The 8948-nt window shown below is 34.8% G+C and overlaps 1 long non-coding RNA gene across 1 annotated transcript; it reads left to right on the forward strand.

Annotated features, from left to right (window-relative positions):
* The first annotated feature begins 1053 nt into the window (after positions 1 to 1053).
* On the forward strand, positions 1054 to 8575 carry LOC124887295. Its single transcript, XR_007044695.1, has 2 exons — positions 1054 to 1338; positions 8346 to 8575. It is a non-coding gene; the product is annotated as an uncharacterized LOC124887295 (long non-coding RNA).
* The last annotated feature ends 373 nt before the right edge of the window (positions 8576 to 8948 follow it).

Raw genomic sequence — 8948 nt, forward strand, 5'->3', positions numbered from 1 at the left:
TATTTTAATAATGCAATAGAGCGAGATATTTTATACCAAAAAGCTTTAACGAGAAACAGAAGAGAGAGATGGAAAGTAGATACAAAATGATAAAGAAATTGCAGAAAATAACTTTAGAAAAAGTATCTTTATTGTATTGACAGTAACATGAAGATCGATCTCATTATGGTAAATCTCAATGAGGTATTTCTGCTTCTCACTGAGATTGTGCGAATTCTAGATATTTTATAGAGTTTCAGTTGCTTGAATGAGCGTTAATCATTGATAATATCGGAGAACTTTTTTTTTATTTTTTATTCTTTTAATTACTAGTAAAATCGTTAATAGTGATTTTGATGTTTGAATTATTGCCAATTTGGTGATATGCATTATTTGAATTGGGCCAAATCAAGTTGACAAGGTGAGTTCGGAACAGAATCAGAATTACTGGTACATAACTGAAAGAAGATTGACCCACATTGTTATATACCATAAAAGTAGCTTGAAAGCATCGATAACTTCCTAACCACATTATTCGAATTTTGACTTGTTTCACATGAGCACTTAAACAAATGATAAATTATTCCTATGAGACACTTTCGCCTCATATTGTGGTAAAGTTTTTTTCGTGTGTTTGCAAGAACTCATTACGTAGATAAGTTAATCTCATGAAATATCTCTCTTTATTTATATACATCAACATCAATTAAAATATGCACGAGGCCAAGTGAAATTAACAGACTAATTTAAGGGGTTATAGTTGTATATTGCCACATGCCTAGTAGGAATGCATTATCTTATGTTAAGTTCTCAATCGAAACATGTCATAATTCTAAATGAAATTCCCTGAGTAATTTAAGGGGCTATAGATTTATTCATCACCTAAATTATATACATGTGAATTGTATATCCCGAAGATTGCGTAATTTGTTAATACTTCTTCTTGCCTATTGATTGTGAGTAGCTGTATTGAGTTCAATAGAATATTGTGAAAAGACTTCAAATTTTTCGAATAGCATTAGTTCTAATAAATAACTACCAGCTACTTAAACTATTCAATACCCCTACGGAAAATTATCACTTCAGAAAGTTTCCGAGGCCATATACACTTTAAATTTGATAAATAATGTGGTCCAATTTATCTGGCATGGGAAATTGGATATCAAAATGCATTAAACAAACAAACTACACAAACACGCTCGAAATCAGTAGGAGAAAGAGAAAGAGAGTGAGAAAATGGAAATGGTGGAAAGTAGGTACAGAATGATGAAGAAATCACTGAAAATGACCTTAGAAAAGTACCTCGATTTCATCGGCTGTAACAAACAACTCCCTCTCAATATCGCTAATCTCAATGCGGTTTGTCTTCTTATCTCTGAATTTACGCGAATTTGTGGATTTTTCATAGAGGTTCATTTGCTTGAATAACCGTAAACCGTTGAAAATATCCGCGGAGATCTGCTTGTTTTCAAAGTAATTTCATTATTTTCGGGTATGAAAATCCGATATTAATGATGTGGCTATGTGAAATTAGAGAGTGATTCTTATTATATGTATATACATTGATGTTTGAACTGTCAATTTAGTTGTTTTTTCACTATGAAATCAGAGATTCTTGATGTGACTGTGTGAAAATAGAGATTTTTACTATTTGTAATCGTTTTAATTTTTGAACTGTCAATTTCATATGGGTTTTAAGAGATGCCAACAGAGGAAATATTTTTACCGGGAAGCTATACGATTCGAGTTACCAGAAGGGTTTGATGAAAAGGTAAAAGGAGTAGGCTTAGTAGTAAAATAATGGGCACCACAACTAGAAATCTTGGCTAATTCTTCCACAAGTGAGTTCATGAGTCATTGTGACTGGAATTCTTGCATAGTGAGCATTAGCACGGGCTACCAGTAGCTTCTTGGCCTATGAATGGATGAACCTGACAAATAATGGTTTTGTCCCTTGTCTTCTTACTGGCTCAGACTAGTTTATATCTTGGAATGTTAGTATCTGAATCTCTTTATGGCTATCAATGAGTATTGCTTCGTATCTCTCTTAATGATCTTATATACCATTCTCAGTTGTTTGCTATGCTAAATTGGTTGTATCCATATGTCCTATATTAGTCTTTTTTATGACAAAGGACATTGTTCATAGATTCCTATGTCCATCAAAAGGTTTATGACAAAACAGTTTTGACACTTGTCTTCTAGAACTTCTTACATATATGTTTCTGAATTGCACCCTTTTGTTGAGGTAGTGTGATTCAATAGACACATGTAATATAATTTGTCTATCGGAAACAACATTTCTATCTCTGTGGTAGGCATAAAGTCTGTGTACACTCTACCCTCTCCAGATCTCACTTGTAGGATTACAATGGGTATATTGTTGTTATGTAAGAGTTTGTGTACCAAAATATAGGTACTCCAAAAGACAAACAATATATGTTATCTGTCATTCTGTAGTATTGGAGCATTTAAGAATTTTTACTCATGAACTTTTCTGAACAAAAAACACAATGTTTGAGAAAGTAACTAAAGAAAAAGCAAGAACCATTGCAATATGATTGTGAAAAACTAAGTCTATCAACTTATGTGTCCAATGAAAGAATCTATCTTCAATTAAGCAGTGCCTCCGTTCTCTGTGGACAGCCTACTGCTCCCACTTCTTCTGCTCTTTTCCCAATCTTGTCACCTTCTTCTAATGCCATTAACTTCGTCGATCGAGACATGCTCAATGGTGGATGAAGTGAAAAGCTCCTTCAGTTTCTCCCACTGTCTAACGAGAAAGCCTATTTTCATGATTTTTATCGCAAATAAACCATTAAGTAGTTGCTCAGAGTGCGTAAGCAAGGAAGCTATTGGTACCCCCATAGTAATGCTATTTATTCAAGAATTCCATGGGCAATAACTCATGAACCCCCTCTGGACGAATGAGCCAAGCTTTCAACTTGTGGCACCCAATCTCTAACCTCTAAGTCGACTCCTTTACTCTTTCTTCATACCCTTCTAGCAACTCAAATCTTCTATCTTCCCACTAATGATATTACCTCTATCAGCGTCTCTCAACACCCATAGAAACTTCTCTTTTCTTTGGCTTAATCCCATCGCAAGCTCAATCACTTCTTTCTTAGAAAATATAGTTGATGATACAAAAGATGCATGTAAGTTTGCAGAGAGTGAAGAACATAAGAAACTGAATTTACTGTTGATAAACAAGTGGAACATGAGTTTGATAAATTAACAGAGATTGATGAAAGCAAAAACTATAGCTTTATTAAGAATTCTCACATATTTATAAATTACAATCTTAACGGGAAAAGTTACCAACTCCTAAGGATAAGGATAAGTATTAGATAGAAACTAATTAACTGTTGACTAATATTAACTTCTAGCAGATAACATAGAATTCATACTGATGCAGCTCTTATGCATTTTTCTAACACTCCTTCCTGCTTTAAGAGTTGCAAACTCCATGTTTTTCTTTATAAGTTTAAATTTATTCCCTGATAAAGGCTTGGTGAAGATATGTCACGACCTGAGCCTGGGTCCTCGCTATGACGAGCATCCCGAACCATGAAGGCCAGGACGCCCTTCTAACTTGAAATCACATACACTGTTCATAAAAAAATAATGCGGAAATATATATTGAAATGGAAACATGGTCATTAAATCTGAATTCAAATCATAATGAAAGCTGCAATTCAAAAAAAAATCCGAATGATATCTGACTCAGTCTGCAAAATCTCTACTACATGCAAAAAATCCAACTGTCTGAAAACTGGGACAAGGCCCCCTAGTAGAACAAAACATACTAATGATAAATGACTGAAGTAACTAGGCCTTCTGAAACATAGAAGGCTCACCACGGGACTCTGCACTTTTGCCTAGAGAAAATCTATTGCTTATCGGGACCCCTAGATTGAGCCTTAGAACCTGAAAGGGAGGGGGTCAATACAGATATACTGGTACGCGAAGAAATCCAAAATAAAGCTTGTATATAAATTAAATAGTTGAGAACTAGTCATAAACATCATGAAAGATATAATTTCAAAACACATGGGTATTTTTGAAAACATAAAACCTTTTTGTCAATGCAATTCTATTCTTCATATTAATTCTGAATTAGGTGGCATTCCCCTACAAGTCTGATATTCCACGGGCTATATGGAATCCGCCATTGACTCGGCAGGAAAGCCCCCAACTCAAGTGTGCCGCAAGGGTTGGAGTGTCTGAGTTTGATACGCCACAGGGCACTAGGCCAGCGTATAATAATATACCCGGATCAACAAATCACAATTTTGGGCAATGAGTTGTCTGAACTCGTGCCTTCTTCGAGAAACCATCTAAGCTCTCTTTATGCCCAATTTTAGTCTGTTCTAAAACATGCACCATTCTAGTTTCAAAATCTGAAAATCTAATTTTAAACATACATTCTATTCTGTTCTGAATTAACATGGCATTATCTGGGTCGGTGTCATCGCACCAAGACTTGCAAGTCCTATTTCTGAGCCATAATGCATCATGCATGATTCTTTCATCACAACTCAATTCATACCAACCAAACAGGCAAATAGTATAAGAGATTTCATGTTCCAAAACATAAGTCAAAACTATGCAAGAATTCTTCAAACATATGGTGGTCATGTGCTTTTGGCAAAACTATGCGCTCTTTCATTATATGTATATTCAATATTTATCAACATGTACAACCCTCTCTTTTGATTCCAAAATCATATTCAAGTCATAGTATATATCAAGACATTTCATGTCATGCTTTTTAAAATGCATTCAAAACGATTCATAGCATATCATAAGTAAAGGAAAATCATAACAAGAGAGGGATTTCATTATAATTCATGCTCTCAATTGATATTCATCCTTAAACACATGCATACATATATATAGAATTCCAAATCAATTTGGGGAAAGGCCTAAAGACCAAAGCAATATTAATCAAGGCTTCTAAAACATAGTAAAATTCAAACCCTTTCCGAAAAATCATGATTTCTAAACCTTTAGCATGAAATAAAGAAGGTTTCTTTGCCCTTGAATTTTTAGGAAAACCCCACGTACCTTAATTTATGACTTTTGAATGAACTCGTGCTTTAGGGATACTATTCAAACAATTGATGGGTTCTTCTTGTAGCCCTCACAATGAGAATTCCGAATCTCAAAGAATTATTAAAAACCCACGGTGAAATCTTAATATATTTTGATATTTGGGTTGAAACCCTAAGAAGTGTTCTTGGTTATTTTGAGAGAATGACCTTATTTTGGTGTTTGGGGGATTTAATCCCGTGTTATAGATGAATAGGGGGTGGTGGAAAATACCGCCTTTGACCTTAAAAATGCAAAAATAGAACCTGGAAATTGGGTATGTGCATTGCATGCTAATCGCATGATGCTACTATCTCAGTCACAAAAATGGCCATAACTTTTCGCTCGGGTATCGGATTTTGGCAAAATTAGTATCGTTCGAAAGATAATTCGAAGATATTTCATTTGATATATAGTATGCCCTCTAATTCATTATATACAAATAGTTAGGGTCGATTGAAGTTGACCCAAGTTTTGACGCTCACTCAAACTCGAACGAAAGGAAAGCTTTGAACTCGTCCTTGAGTTAAGGGACCTCTATGATCTCAATTCATGCTAAAATAGGTTCCCACACTACATAATTGATTAAAATTCCAAATTTGCATAGGATTTATGGCTATTGGATCATCTACGCATAGAAATGATGGTTTTCATTCTAGCCCAAAATGCGGGGTGTTACATTATCTCCCCCTTGGGATCATTCATCCCCGAATGATGGGTAGGAACGTTGAAGTTTAAAGGTATGGAATAACGCAGACATGATGTGTCTTCTAGGAAAGGATATAACTGATCTGAAACATTTAAACTTCAATCATGAAACTGAATTTTGAGCTGACTTGCCCTTACTTGTTTTAAGGAGCTAATTCATGCTGAGAGTTTAGGATCCCCCTTCCCAAAGTGTTTATGCTCAAATCACACATATTAGATTTGAAAGTGATAACTTATGTAAGTACAAATCATGAGGCAACAAGATTTAGATCGTACAAAGGTATTACATTGTCTGAGCTAAAATAACTGGAAAAATTTAAGATTTTGTGCTGAACTCATATGAACTGAGTCATGACTAAATAACTGAATCTGAAACATGATACTTGAACTGAACTGAGTTCTCAACTTACACGGATGGAATAAATTATCTTTTAGGATGGTCATATGCATTGGACTTCGGATAGTAGAACTGGGTGAAAAGGTGGAAAACCACAGCAACTTGTCTGCTTGACTGCTAAACTGAATTATACTTGACTGTAATACCCCGTAAATTTTCCTAGTCGAAAAGGCTCGTTTAAGCTAGCCAAGAGAAGCTTAACACTTAAAAAATTTGGCTATGTGTTGGAATTTTTTTTCATTTCCATAAACTTCCGAACTTCGGGAAGTTATTTCAGGGCCTTCCCGACATCCGATTTTAGATTTTCAAGTTGCGTTGCGATGGGAAAACCTAATAGTACATCTTGGATGCATTTCGGGCACATTTTGGGTGCATTTCAGTGGCATATCTCACTGGTTTGAAATGCTCCCGCATTCCTGGAGCATTTCAGCCCCAATTTCAGGGTCAACTTCAAACAACCATAAATTCCTGTATATAATGAACTGGGAGAGCTTCTATATATCAAATAAAATATCTTTGAGTATTCTTTTCAATTAAATTGGTTTCATCCAATTTGAACATCTGAGTAAAAAATTATGATCAATTTACTTTAGCCTGTCAGACAGTCAACAGAGGGACAACTGCGCCTTTCTCTCTTTGTTTAGGGGCATTTTGGTCTTCTTCCACCCCTATATATATACCCCTAACACGAAATTCAACCTAATTTCATCCAAAATATACTACTTCTTCTCCAAATACTCAAGAGCAACATGCTTTAATCCCAAAATAAAGATCAAGATCCTCACAAATTCAACAGTAGGGATTTAAAAATAATTGAAGATTAGGAATCCCCATCGAAAGAGCTTCAAGGAGCACCCATCAATTTTACGAATAGAGTTTCAAAAGTAAGAGCATCTAAACTCACAAATTTGAGGTATGTGGGGTTTGAACAAGAAAAATCCTTTCGTTCTTGTGCCCAAAATATTAGTTTTTTTTTTTAAAAGAATTTTGTATTTTTAAGTTTATTATGCTTAGTTGATATGTTTTAAGTTCAAGAGATTATGAGTTGATCAAGCTTTGAATTATATGCTATTTCATCTATTTTGTGTTGTGAATTTAAAATTTATGAATGAATTGTGTATTCTTACCATGATTGAAGTTTTGAATAGTTTTAAAGTTGAAGTCTTGAATTACTACTATCCTAAAGGCTAATATTACTTGAATATGCATACATGCTTTAAGTCCAAGAATGAGTTACTGATATTTCCTTAAGAGTTTCAAGAAGGGTATTGAGATTTTAAGACCATGTTCTTGAAAGTTTTGAATTATTATATCTATATCAAGAATGAGTTTGGTTTTGAGAATGTTATGAATTTAAGTTTCCTCTAGCAAATTGCTTACCAAGATTTGAATTAAGATTGATGTTTTTGATATTGATTTAAGACAAGAAATCCACATTTGATTGATTTATGATAAAAGGGGTAGCATATTGGCTCCCGAATGCAAAGTATTGAAATTATTTATGATGTGAGCCTGAGGCTGATTAAAGTTCTGAGCTAAGTTTAGGAGTAGTATTTAGCACCGAGCGGGAAGTGTGGTACTTCCCTAGAACTACGTGCTTCCTTAGGATGTGATCCTGAGGCTGAAATAGTAATTACTAGTGTTTGAATTGATGATTAAAGTCCTACTCCGACGGCAAAGATGGGACAGCTCTCCCCAACGTGGGTTGGACGTTGGACTCCATGTAGCTCACATGGTTTATGTCGGTTATAAGAAACTCCTAATTTCATAAGAGTTTGAAGTTTTCCAATTCCGAAGTTACAAGTTCTAAAGTCTTTTAAGTCTTGAGATTTGAATAAGTTATATTCCCTTTGGTAAAGAATTACGAGTTTTGAAGATAATGTTAAAGACTCCTTTGAATTGTCAGTTTCGAAAATAAGAAAAGTACATACATGTATATATGTTTTGAGCTAAGTGCAATGACTGACGTGATTTATTTTATGTGATTTCTTCTCTCATGATTATGATGATTTAATTCAAGCTATGTGAGTCATTTATTATAGCATGCATGTTTTATATAAAGACTTTTGATATTTTATTTAAATTCCATACACCCCCATATGCTCGGTACATTTCCATGGTACTGACCCATACACTTGTGTGTGGGCTACATTTTCTTATAATGTAGGTTCAGGTACCCTGTCTCAACAGCGACAGTGATAATCGAGTACCTTGATCTATATCCTTGCAGTTGGTGAGTCTTCATTGTTCGAGGGCCAAGTATTTAGACTTTCAGTATTGCTTTGGGTTGTCTAATTCCTTTTCATTTCAGTTGAGTCAGTTGGGGATTTTTCCCAATGGCTCATCAGTTCTGTAATTATTAGAGGCTTATCAGATTGACTGTGGTGTGTTAGACTTTGTAGCGGGACTTTGTTATTCAGACAGTACTCCTGTAATGTATATCTTCTAGTTTGACATTATACTATATTATAGATGGGATTGTTATATATATTAAGTAATGAAGTTAGTAGTAGGCTAAAAGGGTTAGCTTAGGGCCACTTGTAGCCTTAAGCACCGTGTGACATTCCGGATTGAGATTCCAAGGCATTACAAACTTGGTATCAGAGCCTAAGGTTTGAAGAGTCCTAGGGACTCTGACAAGCCACGTCATGTAGAGTCTTGATCATTGGTGTATAGCATTCCAAATCTATGAGCAAGAGGCTACGAGACATTTTAGGAAAAAGTCATATCTTTCTTTCATAATCCGTCATGATTACTGTTGTCTCTCTCT

Source organism: Capsicum annuum, chromosome 9, assembly GCF_002878395.1.
Source record: "Capsicum annuum cultivar UCD-10X-F1 chromosome 9, UCD10Xv1.1, whole genome shotgun sequence".
NCBI lineage: Eukaryota > Viridiplantae > Streptophyta > Magnoliopsida > Solanales > Solanaceae > Capsicum > Capsicum annuum.